We start from the raw sequence: 15,506 nt of genomic DNA, 5'->3' as shown, positions 1-15,506 counted from the left end.
TATATACTAAATAATAGTTTGTGGAAAAGAAATAAACAATGTTGAGGAGCAATAAGAGAGGTTATCAAAATGCAGCACTCAGAGGACCCTCATGACAACCTTCGTCCAGCCTGAACCATTGTCAAGTTAACTCAACAACAGCTATATTAGACCAGAAAACTAAGTTTTTATAAAAATAGTTTACCAAGTATGCATGTTCAATAGTGATACAGGGTGGCATTTAGTCGCATTAAAATGACATACCATAAGAGTCAATAAGCAAAATGCACTAAACAGATCATAAAGTACTGAAGAACGGTAGAGTAAAAAAATGTAGATTTTGATATTTATGGAGCACTAAAGTTAGGTTTACAGTAAACCAAAACAGTCACTGAAATGTCAGCTTCAATTAACTAAGAAAAAGTCTGCATTAAATGTGGGATTTTGTGCAAGGTCAGCAATTTTGCAAGGGTCACTGTAGTGAAAGAGGTTAATAGGTCAGATTCAATTATTGGGATGCTGTAAACCATGACCAACCATTCCTGGTTATATTTTATTATCTGGGAAATAGAGAACATTTTTGTGTGATTATTAATTTAAAAAATGGAAGACCAAGGGTAAAATAAGAGCACCGAGAACATGATTAACCCTTTGACTGTTTTGGTCGTATATATACGTCTTACGAGCAACCGTTTTTGACGCATATACACTCAAATTCTAGTGGCTTCAAATCGAGCAGGAGAAAGCTGGTAGGCCCCACACGTGAGAGAATGGGTCTGTGTGCACCGTATGAAAAAATCCTGCAGCAAACAGTGCATATTGAGAGAGAAAAAAAAAAAAAAAAAAAAAAAAAAAAAAAAAAAAAAACTTTAAAATGCTGAATTTGTGGTCTATTTTCGTATAGTATTTATGGTTGTATTCTCGTTTTCTTGGTCTCATTTGATAGAATGGAAAACATATTGAAATAGAGGTGATTTTGATTGGTTTTTGCCGATGTTCAAAAGTAAACAAATGATGTCATTTTCCAATAAATATCCTAGTAGCCATTCTAATATGCAGTCATGAATGGGTTGACATTATTTATACAATTATTGCAATATTGCAGTAGTCTGCATAACAGTAAATCTTTGAATAAGAATTCAAAGTAGAAACCAAGAGTAATAGAGGGGCCTGGAGACATGACTGATGAACAGAGGGGGCCTGGAGACATGACTGATGAACAAAGAAAATGTTAGAGCCAGGAATGTGTGCATTGTTCATTCTGGACCCTATTTTGAAATTGTCATTTTTTTAATTTTCATGAAATTGGCCAAATTGCAAATTTCTGACTATGTTATTAGGTAGTTGAAATCAGTAAATGGGCAGCTTCTTTTACTCATTCGATAGAAAAAATGGAGTTCCAAAGAAATAGCTACGAGTTTGGTTGACTGGAACAATGGAATTTGCCAATAGGGTTCAAAGTGGGCAAAAATCGCCGATTCATAAATATCGCCGAGGTCACTAACGTTGCGAGAGCGTAATTCCGTCTGTTTTCTATCAAATTTCGTTCTTTTGGCGTCATTACAATCAGGAAAAGATGATTTCACATGAATTTTTTTTTTTGGGAAACTTTACGACACCAGGAGTCGCCTCAGGATTTGGGGTTGCAACAGTCAAGGGGTTAATAAACAATAAAAGTTTGTGCCTTGTTCTTAAAGAACAAAACAGCAGCAGCTACCTCTACTACATTTCCTACTACCTTCCTTGTCTCATACCTGTCTGCTTGCCTATATATACTGTCCCCTTCTCTCCTTTCTTAGTGCGACTTTGCAAATGATCCAAGTTGGACCGAAATGTCATCGTAAGGTCCTCTCTCGTATGTGCAGGTTATTTATGTATTGTTCCAGTCACTGTATTGTGCCTTTGTTATTTGAAGTGCTAACACCTCTTCAACAGAATATACATGTATCGTCATTATCGAGGTGTTAACATTAAAAGTAAATAAACTATTTGGAATCGAAAACTGTTGCTGCCACATTTATGCCACTGTTGCCAATAAAGATAATTTATTTCCTTAAACACACCATACATCAGATTTTATTGCTTTATTCCATTCACTTTCATTCTAAGAAAAAGCAAAAATCTTATGCATGATATTTTTTGTTGTCTAAGTATGCAACAGTTTAGGAGTTAAAATGTATACTGCTGAAGAAAGTACACTGACAATGTGCTAACAATTTTATTAAAGGATGCAAGAGTAAAGACTTAGTACAGGTCAGCCACCAGTAATCTGGCACTAATTTCGACTAGCATAATTTCAAATTATCAAGAGTAAAATGACATCACCGTCAAATACGTGTCACAACTGGCCAGTCTAATAGTCACAAATGGGTTGATATTTATACAATTACAATAATGCAGTAGTCTGCATAACAGTAAATTATTTTTTTGTGTGAATAAAAATTCAAAATGGAAAGCAAGAGAAATAAGAGGAGTCTGGAAATGTGACTCATGAACTGTGAAAAGTTTTTAGTGCCAGGAATATCTATTGTTTATTCTGGACCCTAGTTTGAAATTGGCATCTCTTCCTACAGGTTTGGTAGATTGGAACAATGGAATGGGGGGAGAAAAAAAAAAAAGGGGGGGGGGAGCATAAAGTGGGTGAAATTGCCGTTAAGTAAATATCGCTGTTGGGTTAAGTGTATTCTAACCTAAGCACTAGTCCGGCAAAAATCACTAATCTGGCACCCTACAGGTCCTGATGATGCCGGATTAGTGATGGTCAACCTGTACCTAACAGGTAAGAAAAATGTAAAACAAATAGAGGAAGACAATAATAAGTATCTCGTATGCCTGTAGCTACTGAAGGGTAATTAGCATTTCTGATTTTTTAAGCTGAATAAGTGCATTTCAGTGATCAGTCATTACCTGCTCAGACTAGAGAAAAAAAAAAAAAAAGTTATAGGGAAAGTGTATAATAGTGTGCTCACCTGTGCTGGTTTCAATCACTAAACCAAAATCCTCTTGCAACGTGCCACCAGGTCTGGTAAGCTGCCTGTAAGGCATCTTGGTGCAGTTACAATGTAAATGTTCATCTCGCTGACCAAAAATTATCCTCCATTATTCACAAGTCAGATTATTTCAACTTATTTAAAGCTCCAGGTTTTCACTCGTTCTTCTGCAGTATTTCTTAATTTAGCCATCCTGTAAGCTTTGGCTTCACTGTTGTTCATCCTCATGTGTCAACTTGCTCACTCTTTAGTTATTGTCAGGCACCTGAAACGATGTAAAGTTTTTACACACTATCACGAGGCACTACCTTCATGCCAGACATTCAAGGAGCACTAAACCTGTATCGTGCAGCACCTGGGAAACAGGAGGTGAGAATAAGAACATAGGTTGCTCCATTTTCTTGGAACAAAAACCCTTAACCAATATCAAGGTACCTTTCAAGGGAATTCAACTTGCATCAAAAACAAAAATATTCAAAGGAAAGGAAAGACCATAAATTAGCTTCCATGATAGCAATGGTAAACATGGCATGGTAATAAACTACAATCTTAACCCCAGGTTGAAAGTTCTTTTTGATGCACATGTTCCCTTAATAGTTAGTGTAACCTGGGCATGAAACTGAAAGAACAGTTCTTCCTTCAGGGATTAACCAGGTTATTATCTACCAAATCTTGATTTGACAGCATAACTTTACCATCAGTATCGATATTTGGCATTAAAACCAATTTCTTGCCATTTATTAAGTTATTAGTTAAGAACATTAAGAGCACTGCAGCAGGCCTACTGGCCCATGCAAAGCTATTACAGCTCTCACCCACTCGTGTATTTATCTAACCTACTTTTAAAACTACACAAGGTTTTAAAGTCTGAAGTTTTTTCCACTTATTCACAACTATTACCAAACCAGTAGTTTCCTAAAAATTTCTATGGGACAAAATTCATAAGGCACCTACGTATTAAAATGTTGTGCAATGGGAGATTTTAACATTCATTAGAAAAATTTGACAGGAAAGAGTCAAGCAACTTTATTGATAAGATTCAGGATTGTTTTCTAAAGCAGTTTGTGACAGAACTAAGTACACAAAATCACAAAATAACCTGCTTGACTTGGTTCCTGTCAGCAGGGAAACGCTAATTAATAATCGAGGTTAATGGCGAGCTTGGAGAAAGTGATCACAAATCACTGTTTTAATATCATGGAATTACCCTAATAATGGCAATCAATCTGTCCCTGACTTCTGCTTGGTTGACTTCATAGGACTGAAAAAATTACCTGGGTGGATTGAACTGGAATGATCTGACTATGGGTCAGGTAGGAAGGGACTGTTGCCAACATGACATTCTCCAGAGTATAGTTCTAAATGCTCAGACAACTGTCTGAAATAGGGAAATCAGATCAAATAAAAATAATCCTAAATGGATAAATAGATTAAAACGTCTCATTGGTAGGTGAATCAAAAGAGGGGCAGTTATGAAATCAACACACATTCAGTTAAGCAGAAATAAAACAAGGAATAACTAAAGCAGAAATAATGAGGTTAAAGTTAAGGGAATCAAAGAAACCCAAAAAAGATTCTTTCAGGTATACAGAAATAAGATTAGAGACAAGACAGGCCCACTTAAGTTACGCAGGTCAGCTCAGACAGTGATAACGAAATGCAGAATTTTTAACACTACCTGTTTTTACACATGAAAACACTAGCAATATTCTAGAAATAAAATTATGTAGAACAGGACAACAAACTATGCACAATTAGGGCACACAAGTGACATGGTCCTTAGACAAATTAAAACCTAACAAATCTCCAGGCCCTGATGAACTATATGCAAGGGTTTTAAGTAATGCTAAGTGGAGCTTAGCAAACCTTAGGCTAATCTTTTCAACATAATCACTACAAACTGGCATAGTGCCAGGTAAGTGGAAAATGGCAAATATGATACAGTGGACCTTGGTATAGATCCGCTTTGAAATAAGTCAAACTTGGTATACAACCGGTTTGCACAAAAATTTTTGCTTGGTATACTACCTTCGTTTGGAATACGACTTGCATGCTAGAACTTGTACGAGTTGAGCAAGTTGTGTTGTGCCATGTGTAAAAAAAGTTTAGAGAAAAACCTACCTCTCAAGGCCCTCCTCAATGGACAATGCTCCAGCTCACCCTCCAAGCTTGCAGGACTGCTGCTGGAGTTTGACTTCATCACTGTAAAGTTTCTTCCCCCCCTAACACGACCCCACATTCAGCCCATGGATCAGCAGGTCATCAGTAATGTCAAGAAACTCAACACTCAAGCACTATTCCAGAGGAGCTTTGAAGTGATCTCAGAGTTAACCCTGAGAGTTTTTGAATGATCACTTTACTATCACCCACAGCATAACTGACAAAGTCTGGCAGGAAGTTTCATACAGAACAATGAACTCTGCTTGAAGGAATTTGTGGCCAGAAGCAGTGGCTGAAAGGGACTGAGGGCTTTGAGGCTCTATAGTGGACGATATTGTCTCTCTGGGCAAGTCCATGGGTCTGGATGAGTGATGGTGATGTGGATGTGGATGAGTTAGTGGAGAGGCACAGGGAAGAGCTGACCAGTGAGGTGCAGGAACTGGAGGAAGAGCACAGGACTATGATGGATGTACTCTCTTCAGGTACTGAAGAGACAAGAGACAGGAAGACCCTACTTCATTTGCCAAATGGATAGACATAAAAAATTTTGCAGATAAATACCACATCAACAAAGCCCAAACAAGCCATAATAGCAGTCTGGAATGACAAGACTGTCACATTTCTGAAACATCCTGAGAAGGCAGAAGCAAAGATCTTTGGACAGATTTTTAGTAAAAGTCAAACCTGGTGAGCTTCAATCAGGTCCAAATAGGGAAGAGAGACTAAAGAGGAGACTTCCAAACAATAACATTTCCTCCTCCCTTCTCAGCACTATCCTAGTAGGCACTCAACTCTACAGCAAAGTAAAGCAAGGTTAAATTTGCATTTATTTCATCTAATTCTTTTGTATTTATGTATGCATTTTAGTATTAAGCAGTTTAAATTATTTTATACAACCCAATCAATGTGTAACATACCATTAACAATAGGATTTTTTCACTGGAACGGATTAATCATCTTCCCTACAAGTCTTGAGGGAAAATTCATTTGGTATACGCCCTGTTTGGTATACACAAGTCGAAGGTCCTGGAAACGATTAAGGACGTATACCGAGGTACCACTGTACTTTTCAAAGCAGGCGAGAGGTCCTTAGCTTTGAACTATAGACCAATAAGCCTAACCTCCATAGCAGGAAAATTTATGAAATCAATTGCCAAGGCAATCTGTAGCCATCTTGAAAGGCAAATTTATTAATGGATCTCGGTACGATTTTACAAAAGGGTGCTCCTGCCTTATGAAGTACAGTGGACCCCCGGTTAACGATTTTAATCCGTGCAAGAGGGATAATTGTTATGCGAAATAATCGTTATGCGAATGAATTTTCCCCATAAGAAATAATGGAAATAAAATTAATCCGTGCAAGACGCCCAAAAGTATGAAAAAAAATTTTTTTTACCACATGAAATGTTAATTTTAATACACACAAACTGAAAAAGGCATGCACAATTAAATGACACTTACTTTTATTGAAGATCTGGTGATGATTGATGGGATGGGAGGAGGGGAGAGCATTATCTTCTTACTGTTTAGAAGGGGAATCCCCTTCCATTAGGACTTGAGGTAGTAAGTCCTTTTCTGGGGTTACTTCCCTTCTTTTTTTAATGCCACTAGGGCCAGCTTCAGAGTCACTGGACTTCTTTCGCACAAGATATCTGTCCATAGTGGCCTGTACCTCTCGTTCCTTTATGACTTGCCTAAAGTGTTTCACAACATTGTCAGTGTAATAATCACCAGCACGGCTTGCAATAGCTGTGTGAGGGTGATTTTCATCCATGAAGGTTTGCACTTCAAGCCACTTAGCACAGATTTCCTTTATCTTTGTAGTAGGCAACTTCTTCAATTTCTCTCTCCCCTCCTCTGAACCAGTTTCCCCAGGTCTGGCCTCTTGCTCTTGAAGTTGATCTATCAGCTCATCAGTGGTTAGTTCTTCATTGTCCTCCTCCACCAACTCTTCCACATCCTCCCCACTAACCTCCAACCCCAAGGACTTTCCCAATGCCACAATGGATTCCTCAACTGGCACAGGATTCTCAGGGTTAGCCTCAAACCCTTCAAAATCCCTTTTGTCTACACATTCTGGCCACAGTTTCTTCCAAGCAGAGTTCAAGGTCCTCTTAGTCACTTCCTCCCAAGCCTTACCTATAAGGTTTACACAATTGAGGATATTAAAGTGATCTCTCCAAAACTCTCTTAGAGTCAGTTGAGTTTCTGAGGTCATTACAAAGCACCTTTCAAACAGAGCTTTTGTGTACAGTTTCTTGAAGTTGGAAATAACCTGCTGGTCCATGGGCTGCAGGAGAGGAGTGGTATTAGGAGGCAAAAACTTCACCTTAATGAAGCTCATGTCCCCATAAAGTCGCTCTGCCACGTCTGTAGGATGACCAGGGGCATTGTCTAACACCAGGAGGCACTTAAGTTCTAATTTCTTTTCAGTTAGGTAATTTTTCACATTGGGGGCAAATGCATGGTGTAACCAGTTATAGAAAAATTCCCTAGTGACCCATGCCTTACTGTTTGCCCTTCACAGCACACACAAATTATCCTTGAGGACATTCTTTTGCCTGAACGCTCTGGGAGTTTCAGAGTGATACACTAATAAAGGCTTCACTTTGCAATCACCAGTAGCATTGGCACACATCAACAAAGTAAGCCTGTCTTTCATAGGCTTATGTCCTGGGAGTGCCTTTTCCTCCTGAGTAATGTAGGTCCTGCTTGGCATTTTCTTCCAGAACAGGCCTGTTTCATCACAATTAAACACTTGTTCAGGTTTCAGTCCTTCAGTTTCTATGTACTCCTTGAATTCCTGCACATATTTTTCAGCCGCTTTGTGGTCCGAACTGGCAGCCTCACCATGCCTTATCACACTATGGATGCCACTACGCTTCTTAAATCTCTCAAACCAACCTTTGCTGGCCTTAAATTCACTCACATCACCACTAGTTGCAGGCATTTTTTTAATTAAATCCTCATGCAACTTCCTAGCCTTTTCACATATGATCGCTTGAGAGATGCTATCTCCTGCTATCTGTTTTTCATTTATCCACACCAATAAGAGTCTCTCAACATCTTCCATCACTTGCGATCTTTGTTTCGAAAACACAGTTGAACCTTTGGCAAGAACAGCTTCCTTGATTGTCTTTCTGGTGCCCACAATAGTAGCGATGGTTGATTGGGGTTTCTTGTACAGCTTGACTAGGTCGGCTATACGCACTCCACTTTCATACTTATCAATTATCTCTTTCTTCATTTCTATAGTAATTCTTACCCTTTGAGGTGTAGGGTTGGCACTAGAAGCTTTCTTGGGGCCCATGGTCACTTATTTTCCAGAAACAGCACCGAAAATACTGTAATAATACGAAATATTCCGAGTGTATGCTTGGATGTTACCGCGGAGGCTGGCTGGTAAACAATGGGACGGCTGGCACATGTGAGGCTGGCTGAGGGCACATTGGACGCGTCTCGGACGAAAATCGGTAAGCGGGTTTTTAATCGGTATGCGCGGCAAAAATTTTGCGATAAAAGTAATCGGTATGCGGAAAAATCGCTATGTGATGCCATCGTTATGCGGGGGTCCACTGTAATTAACTTTTTTCACCAAGATATTTGAGGAGGTAGACCATAGTAATGAACATGACATTGTGTAAACAGGTTTCAGGAGGGCTTTTTAAGGAGTCCCACATCAGATACTACCGAGGAAAATAAAGGAACACGGAAGAGAAACTTTCCTCGATAGAGGCATGGTTGACAGGCAACAAAGTGTGTAAATAGGGAGAAATCAGAGTGGGGAAGTATCATGAGCAGTGTTCCACAGGGGTAAGTGTTGGACCCCTTGTTCACAATCTACAAATGACAGACGAGGGCATAAATAGTGACTTAAGTTTGTTGACACCAAAATAGACTGTCGAATTTATTCTGACGAGGACATTAGAGTAGTCTGATGCAGTGGTCAGAGGTGGCAGTGCAGTTTAATATAGACAAATGCAAAGTTCTAAATATTGGACAGGAAAATAACCAACGAAAGTTAGATTCCAAATAGTATTTGGGAGTTCTGGTTAGTACACTAATCTAAAACCAAGCCAACAGTGCAAAAGTGTTCACAATAAAGTGAACAGAATCCTTGGCTTCATATCAAGAAGCATACGAGTCCTCAGGTTGTTAAACTTTAAATCTGGTCAGGCCTCATTTAGATTACGCTGCAGTTTTGGTCATTAACAGAATGGATATAAATGCATGGGAAAATGTGTAAAGGATAACATAAGAACTGAAGGCCTACTGGCCCATGCAGTTTAAGCCAATAACTCAACCCAGTCAGCTTTGCTCACTTCCACTTAAGGAGCACAGCATCAGACCCAGGAGAACAAGCTGGTCTGGTCCAACTCGCACCCACCCACACGAATTTATCTAACCTGTTTTTAAAACTACACAACGTTTTAGCTTCGATGACAGTACTCGGGAGTTTGTTTCATTAATCCACAACTATTACCAAACCAGTGCTTCCCTATATCCATCCTGAAGCTGAATTTTTCCAACTTAAAATCAATGATGCGAGTCCTGTCTAGGCTAGATATTTTTAGCAAGCTATTTACATCCCCTTTACTTATTACTGTTTTCCATTTATTCACCTCAATCATATCCCCCTTATTTCTATGTCTTCCTAGAATGCAGATTCAGGGCCCCCACAGTCTATCCTCGTAGGAAACATTTCTCATACATGGGATCATCTTTGCCATCCTCTGAATGTTTCTCAGTGCATTATTAAAACTCATAACCAGCATCAATGCATCTGAAGGGTATGCTCAATATTAGTCTACATACAATTTGAAAAATTTTCAATGTTGAAATTTTAATATGATGCAGACAATGATGCTTTTGAAAGAAATCACGGGAACAGTTATCAATCCTAAAAAGTTAGATACACACAAAGTAACTGCAGTAGGTCTACTGGACTAAGACGTCCAATCCTATCCCATTCGTCCAGTGAGCAGTGACGACAGGACCCTACCCCTGCGGTGGCGCGAGAACAGCCTGCCCCTGCGGTGGCGCGAGCACAGCCTGCCCCTGCGGTGGCGCGAGCACAGCCTGCCCCTGCGGTGGCGCGAGCACAGCCTGCCCCTGCGGTGGCGCGAGCACAGCCTGCCCCTGCGGTGGCGCGAGCACAGCCTGCCCCTGCGGTGGCGCGAGAACACCCTGCCCCTGCGGTGGCGCGAGAACACCCTGCCCCTGCGGTGGCGCGAGAACACCCTGCCCCTGCGGTGGCGCGAGAACACCCTGCCCCTGCGGTGGCGCGAGAACACCCTGCCCCTGCGGTGGCGCGAGAACACCCTGCCCCTGCGGTGGCGCGAGAACACCCTGCCCCTGCGGTGGCGCGAGAACACCCTGCCACGGCGGTGGCGCGAGAACACCCTGCCACGGCGGTGGCGCGAGAACACCCTGCCACGGCGGTGGCGCGAGAACACCCTGCCACGGCGGTGGCGCGAGAACACCCTGCCACGGCGGTGGCGCGAGAACACCCTGCCACGGCGGTGGCGCGAGAACAGCCTGCCACGGCGGTGGCGCGAGCACACCCTGCCCCTGCGGTGGCGCGAGAACACCCTGCCCCTGCGGTGGCGCGAGAACACCCTGCCCCTGCGGTGGCGCGAGAACACCCTGCCCCTGCGGTGGCGCGAGAACACCCTGCCCCTGCGGTGGCGCGAGAACACCCTGCCCCTGCGGTGGCGCGAGAACACCCTGCCCCTGCGGTGGCGCGAGAACACCCTGCCCCTGCGGTGGCGCGAGAACACCCTGCCCCTGAGGTGGCGCGAGAACAGCCTTCCACTGCGGTGGCGCGAGAACAGCCTACCACTGCGGTGGCGCGAGAACAGCCTACCACTGCGGTGGCGCGAGAACAGCCTACCACGGCGGTGGCGCGAGAACAGCCTACCACGGCGGTGGCGCGAGCACACCCTACCCCTGCGGTGGCGCGAGCACACCCTACCCCTGCGGTGGCGCGAGCACACCCTACCCCTGCGGTGGCGCGAGCACACCCTACCCCTGCGGTGGCGCGAGCACACCCTACCCCTGCGGTGGCGCGAGCACACCCTACCCCTGCGGTGGCGCGAGCACACCCTACCCCTGCGGTGGCGCGAGCACACCCTACCCCTGCGGTGGCGCGAGAACAGCCTACCACGGCGGTGACGCGAGAACAGCCTACCACGGCGGTGGCGCGAGAACAGCCTACCACGGCGGTGGCGCGAGAACAGCCTACCCCCGCGGTGGCGCGAGCACACCCTACCCCCGCGGTGGCGCGAGCACACCCTACCCCCGCGGTGGCGCGAGCACACCCTACCCCCGCGGTGGCGCGAGCACAGCCTCCCACGGCGGTGGCGCGAGCACAGCCTCCCACGGCGGTGGCGCGAGAACAGCCTACCAGGGCGGCGGCGCGGGAACAGCCTACCAGGGCGGCGGCGCGGGAACAGCCTACCAGGGCGGCGGCGCGGGAACAGCCTACCAGGGCGGCGGCGCGGGAACAGCCTACCAGGGCGGCGGCTGGTACAGCCTACCAGGGCGGCGGCTGGTACAGCCGACCAGGGCGGCGGCTGGTACAGCCTACCAGGGCGGCGGCTGGTACAGCCTACCAGGGCGGCGGCTGGTACAGCCTACCAGGGCGGCGGCTGGTACAGCCTACCAGGGCGGCGGCTGGTACAGCCTACCAGGGCGGCGGCTGGTACAGCCTACCAGGGCGGCGGCTGGTACAGCCTACCAGGGCGGCGGCTGGTACAGCCTACCAGGGCGGCGGCTGGTACAGCCTACCAGGGCGGCGGCTGGTACAGCCTACCAGGGCGGCGGCTGGTACAGCCTACCAGGGCGGCGGCTGGTACAGCCTACCAGGGCGGCGGCTGGTACAGCCTACCAGGGCGGCGGCTGGTACAGCCTACCAGGGCGGCGGCTGGTACAGCCTACCAGGGCGGCGGCTGGTACAGCCTACCAGGGCGGCGGCTGGTACAGCCTACCAGGGCGGCGGCTGGTACAGCCTACCAGGGCGGCGGCTGGTACAGCCTACCAGGGCGGCGGCTGGTACAGCCTACCAGGGCGGCGGCTGGTACAGCCTACCAGGGCGGCGGCTGGTACAGCCTACCAGGGCGGCGGCTGGTACAGCCTACCAGGGCGGCGGCTGGTACAGCCTACCAGGGCGGCGGCTGGTAGAGCGTACGAGGGCGGGGGCGGCTGGTACAGCCTACCAGGGCGGGCGGCGGCAGCCTACCAGGGCGGCGGCTGGTACAGCCTAGCTGGGCGGCGGCTTGTACAGCCTACCAGGGCGGCGGCTGGTACAGCCTACCAGGGCGGCGGCTGGTACAGCCTACCAGGGCGGCGGCTGGTACAGCCTACCAGGGCGGCGGCTGGTACAGCCTACCAGGGCGGCGGCTGGTACAGCCTACCAGGGCGGCGGCTGGTACAGCCTACCAGGGCGGCGGCTGGTACAGCCTACCAGGGCGGCGGCTGGTACAGCCTACCAGGGCGGCGGCTGGTACAGCCTACCAGGGCGGCGGCTGGTACAGCCTACCAGGGCGGCGGCTGGTACAGCCTACCAGGGCGGCGGCTGGTACAGCCTACCAGGGCGGCGGCTGGTACAGCCTACCAGGGCGGCGGCTGGTACAGCCTACCAGGGCGGCGGCTGGTACAGCCTACCAGGGCGGCGGCTGGTACAGCCTACCAGGGCGGCGGCTGGTACAGCCTACCAGGGCGGCGGCTGGTACAGCCTACCAGGGCGGCGGCTGGTACAGCCTACCAGGGCGGCGGCTGGTACAGCCTACCAGGGCGGCGGCTGGTACAGCCTACCAGGGCGGCGGCTGGTACAGCCTACCAGGGCGGCGGCTGGTACAGCCTACCAGGGCGGCGGCTGGTACAGCCTACCAGGGCGGCGGCTGGTACAGCCTACCAGGGCGGCGGCTGGTACAGCCTACCAGGGCGGCGGCTGGTACAGCCTACCAGGGCGGCGGCTGGTACAGCCTACCAGGGCGGCGGCTGGTACAGCCTACCAGGGCGGCGGCTGGTACAGCCTACCAGGGCGGCGGCTGGTACAGCCGACCAGGGCGGCGGCTGGTACAGCCTCCCAGGGCGGCGGCTGGGACCGCCTACCAGGGCGGCGGCTGGTACAGCCTACCAGGGCGGCGGCTGGTACAGCCTACCAGGGCGGCGGCTGGTACAGCCTACCAGGGCGGCGGCTGGTACAGCCTACCAGGGCGGCGGCTGGTACAGCCTACCAGGGCGGCGGCTGGTACAGCCTACCAGGGCGGCGGCTGGTACAGCCTACCAGGGCGGCGGCTGGGCCAGCCTACCAGGGCGGCGGCTGGTACAGCCTACCAGGGCGGCGGCTGGTACAGCCTACCAGGGCGGCGGCTGGTACAGCCTACCAGGGCGGCGGCTGGTACAGCCTACCAGGGCGGCGGCTGGTACAGCCTACCAGGGCGGCGGCTGGTACAGCCTACCAGGGCGGCGGCTGGTACAGCCTACCAGGGCGGCGGCTGGTACAGCCTACCAGGGCGGCGGCTGGTACAGCCTACCAGGGCGGCGGCTGGTACAGCCTACCAGGGCGGCGGCTGGTACAGCCTACCAGGGCGGCGGCTGGTACAGCCTACCAGGGCGGCGGCTGGTACAGCCTACCAGGGCGGCGGCTGGTACAGCCTACCAGGGCGGCGGCTGGTACAGCCTACCAGGGCGGCGGCTGGTACAGCCTACCAGGGCGGCGGCTGGTACAGCCTACCAGGGCGGCGGCTGGTACAGCCTACCAGGGCGGCGGCTGGTACAGCCTACCAGGGCGGCGGCTGGTACAGCCTACCAGGGCGGCGGCTGGTACAGCCTACCAGGGCGGCGGCTGGTACAGCCTACCAGGGCGGCGGCTGGTACAGCCTACCAGGGCGGCGGCTGGTACAGCCTACCAGGGCGGCGGCTGGTACAGCCTACCAGGGCGGCGGCTGGTACAGCCTACCAGGGCGGCGGCTGGTACAGCCTACCAGGGCGGCGGCTGGTACAGCCTACCAGGGCAGCGGCTGGTACAGCCTACCAGGGCGGCGGCTGGTACAGCCTACCAGGATGGCGGCTGGTACAGCCTCCCAGGGTGGCGGCTGGTACAACCTACCAGGGTGGCAGCTGGTACAACCTCCCTGGATGGCAGCTGGTACAACGTACCAGGGTGGCAGCTGGTACAACGTACCAGGGTGGCAGCTGGTACAACGTACCAGGGTGGCAGCTGGTACAACCTACCAGGATGGCAGCTGGTACAACCTACCAGGATGGCAGCTGGTACAACCTACCAGGGTGGCAGCTGGTACAACCTACCAGGGTGGCAGCTGGTACAACCTACCAGGGTGGCAGCTGGTACAACCTACCAGGGTGGCAGCTGGTACAACCTACCAGGGTGGCAGCTGGTACAACCTACCAGGGTGGCAGCTGGTACAACCTCCCAGGATGGCAGCTGGTACAACCTACCAGGATGGCAGCTGGTACAACCTACCAGGATGGCAGCTGGTACAACCTACCAGGATGACAGCTGGTACAACCTACCAGGATGGCAGCTGGTACAACCTACCAGGATGGCAGCTGGTACAACCTCCCAGGATGGCAGCTGGTACAACCTCCCAGGATGGCAGCTGGTACAACCTCCCAGGATGGCAGCTGGTACAACCTCCCAGGATGGCAGCTGGAACAACGTACCTGTGTGGTGGCTGGAACAACCTACCAGGATGGCAGCTGGTACAACGTACCTGTGTGGTGGCTGGAACAACCTCCCAGGATGGCAGCTGGTACAACCTCCCAGGATGGCAGCTGGTACAACCTCCCAGGATGGCAGCTGGTACAACCTCCCAGGATGGCAGCTGGTACAACCTCCCAGGATGGCAGCTGGTACAACCTCCCAGGATGGCAGCTGGTACAACCTCCCAGGATGGCAGCTGGTACAACCTCCCAGGATGGCAGCTGGAACGTACCTGTGTGGTGGTACAACCTCCCAGGATGGCAGCTGGCACAACCTCCCAGGATGGCAGCTGGAACAACGTACCTGTGTGGTGGTACAACCTCCCAGGATGGCAGCTGGTACAACCTCCCAGGATGGCAGCTGGAACAACAATGGCGTCGTGGCGTCACCTCCGCCTCGCGGCTTCACTAACATTCATAATGGTTCTTTTTTCTTCTCTTATAAAATTATTCAGCATTTGCAGATTCTTTATTATATTCTCTTTTGTCAATTAGAAAAATAAGAGTTTTTTAAATATTTCTTAAACGATAAGCTTGTGATTATTATTTAGGTATATAATGCTTGTGATTATTATTTAGGTATATAATGCTTGTGATTATTATTTAGGTATATAATGCTTGTGATTATTATTTAGGTATATAATGCTT

General features: G+C 49.0%; 1 long non-coding RNA gene across 1 annotated transcript in view; it reads right to left on the bottom strand.

Moving 5' to 3' along the window:
- Positions 1–15,289, bottom strand: part of LOC138854150 (uncharacterized) — a 42,938-nt gene extending 27,649 nt beyond the window's left edge. Inside the window, exons 1-2 of the long non-coding RNA XR_011393373.1 lie at positions 15,163–15,289; positions 2,949–3,234 (exon numbers count right to left, since the gene is read on the bottom strand). This is a non-coding gene — a long non-coding RNA (uncharacterized lncRNA). The remainder of the gene's footprint in view (positions 1–2,948; positions 3,235–15,162) is intronic.
- Positions 15,290–15,506: the final 217 nt, after the last annotated feature.

This window comes from Cherax quadricarinatus, chromosome 50 (genome assembly GCF_038502225.1).
Source record: "Cherax quadricarinatus isolate ZL_2023a chromosome 50, ASM3850222v1, whole genome shotgun sequence".
Classification (NCBI taxonomy): Eukaryota; Metazoa; Arthropoda; class Malacostraca; order Decapoda; family Parastacidae; genus Cherax; species Cherax quadricarinatus.
Note: the sequence above shows the minus strand (reverse complement) of the source record. Positions and strands in the feature narration are given on the sequence as shown.